The 2,653-nt window shown below is 40.3% G+C and overlaps 1 non-coding gene across 1 annotated transcript; it reads right to left on the bottom strand.

The window, feature by feature from the left end:
• Positions 1-839: 839 nt before the first annotated feature.
• Trnah-gug (transfer RNA histidin (anticodon GUG)) lies at positions 840-911 on the bottom strand. Its single transcript has one exon. It is a non-coding gene; the product is annotated as a tRNA-His (tRNA).
• Between the last annotated feature and the right edge of the window lie 1,742 nt (positions 912-2,653).

Below are 2,653 nucleotides of genomic sequence, written 5' to 3'. Positions count from 1 at the left end.
CAGCATGCAAGAGCAGGAAAACTATAAGGTAGCAACTCGTACATATGGACAAACATACATGGATTCGTATGTAATACAAAAGCACTCCCTCGGCGTGTTGCATGTTATAGATGTTGCACACGCAACTGAACTTAATTTATCGGCGGTAGTTTTTTTGTAGTTTTCCTTAGCATTTCGTCTTTGTTTGTTTGTTTATTTGTTTGTTCTTGCAATTGTAAGCGCCTTTTTTAGTGCAGCTAACTGCATTAAATGCTTTTATATGTTGTTGTTTGTATACCTGCAAATGTGTGCTTGCATGCAGCTATCATTTTGAGCAGCTCTTAGAGCCAACACCGACAAACGTTTGTGTTAACTGAAAAACTCGAAGAACTCAAATGTACTGATCCTTTTTTTCCACTCACTTACCACCACCGTTGGTTTGCCTTAGCGGATGTTTTGTGCCTTTATGGTGTTTGTATCGTAAAATTCTAATTGATCCACTCTGCAGTCACAAAATTGGGCTATTAAGGCGGCCAAACAAGCAGCAAATGCAAAATCCAACTGACAAAAGCTGTTGTAAATTTGCTTCCGCATTTCATTGTATCTCAACTTAGGAGCTACAGTGTGCCAGAACTTTATAAATGGTTAATAATTTTAAGAGGAGCCCTAACTGGATGGATGTGTGAGTGTTAGAGATTTGCTGCTCTGCCCCTTTTCTCAAATGTGGTGAACCTGCTAGCTTCCACAAGCAAAATAAATTTAGTGAAACATTTTATCACTTATTTCCATACAAAAAAACAAAATTACTAAAAAAAATGCCTTCACCCGTTGTAATGTTGACGCAAGTTGTGGTGCGCCATTGCCGTGACCAGGATTCGAACCTGGGTTACTACGGCCACAACGTAGGGTCCTAACCACTAGACGATCACGGCTACTGAAAGCTTGCTGCCAAACGCAAAAATTTGTTAACAACAAACACGCATGCAGACATGGAAATACAAGAAATAGGAAAACGAATAATTAATAATGAAAGTAGAGCCAGAAATCAGTAAAAATAACAACAATTTCAAGCCAACCCAAACCATTGAAAATTGCGGCTTTGTTAGAGAAAAGTGAAAGGCTTTGAGGTTGGCATGAATAGGTGCGTGATACACAAACTGCGTATGTAGATATGATGGATTGTTGCACGTAATACAAAACAAGAAAAATATGAATGCCTTCATGTAGAATAGACTATATAATAATAACGTATCGTACATACCCTATGATCAAAAAGTACCGGGAAGGTGATGTTGCCTGTTTTCTTTGATTGCCAAGGCGTAGTGCACCATGAGTACGTTCCATTGCGCCAGACAGTCAATAAAGAATATTATTTATCCGTTCTGAAGCGTTCGTGAAATGCTGTACGTCGCAAACGGCCGGAAATGTGGGCAAACAGTTCTTGAATTTTGCATGATGATAACGCGCCATCGCACCGAGCCCAAATTGTGCTGGATTATTTGACCAAACACCAAGTAAATACCATAGTGCAAGCCCCGTATTCACTTGATATGGCCCCGTGCGACTTCTTTTTGTTTCCCAAGATGAAGTTACCACTTCGTCAAAGGAGATTTCAGTCGATAGAGGAGATCAAAGAGAATGCGACGAAGGACCTGAAGGCCATCCCTTCGTCGGCCCACAAGGAGTGCATGGAAGACTGAGTTAAACGTTGGCACATGAGTGTTGCTTCAGACGAGTCATATTTTTAAAAAGATAAAATAAATTTGCCTGAAATTTAATTCCGTTTGATATGTATACACAGTCCAGTTGAGGCGAATTCTCTCATATTCTCTCGAACGCTGCGGAGCGCCCGAACGTCTTTTGTTAATTCTTGAATATCTCGAAAAGTATTTGTCGGATTTACTTCAAATTTTCAGACAATATTTTCAAGATATTATACTTTAAGAAAATGCAAAAAACCGAATCCAATTTTTTGAAAATTCTGACTACCCCTAAACCATTAGAAACGACAAAAAAAGCACCATAATTCTGGATGAAATGCATTATTTGGGGGAATCGTTGTCGTACATACAAAAAATTAGTAGGATAAGTTAAATGGCTGCCCTTGCGAGGGGACTACTTGGACAAAAAATTCAAAACTCGTCCGTTGTCATACCATGCAGGGGGAGAGGAGGAGAAAAAGAGAAGGAAAAGAACCGGACAGGTAGAAGACAAGTAAGAAGGGGCTTTGGATTAGATAACGACTACAACCGGTGGCGATTTACGTTTGTATTAACCGCTTCAAGCTACTAAGGAAATTCAACAGCTGCATCTAAATCTTAGCCTAACGGGAGCAGGGTAGCTTAAGGAAAGGCTGAGTTGATTCCACCCTATCCTCCAGACAGGTTCTGCAGAAAGAACTTGAAGTAATCCCAAGTCGCATCGCATGGACATTTAACGGGCAATACCCAACCAATAGTAAGAATACCCACCAAATTCAAGAGTTGCGACTTTGTTAGTCTTAGAAGTTCCATTGAGCGACCTCGATTGGCTTGTGGGCAATGTAATGGGCAAGCTTGTCTCAATGCTCTACCATATCAGAGCAACATTGCCGAAGATGGAACCTTTCACCCCGAAATCATGGAAGAACTTGAGACAAGTGTCATTGAAGACGATAATGAAGAGCAGTTTGAAA

The sequence above is a fragment of the Anastrepha obliqua genome, chromosome 2, assembly GCF_027943255.1.
Source record: "Anastrepha obliqua isolate idAnaObli1 chromosome 2, idAnaObli1_1.0, whole genome shotgun sequence".
Taxonomy (NCBI): Eukaryota; Metazoa; Arthropoda; class Insecta; order Diptera; family Tephritidae; genus Anastrepha; species Anastrepha obliqua.
Note: the sequence above shows the minus strand (reverse complement) of the source record. Positions and strands in the feature narration are given on the sequence as shown.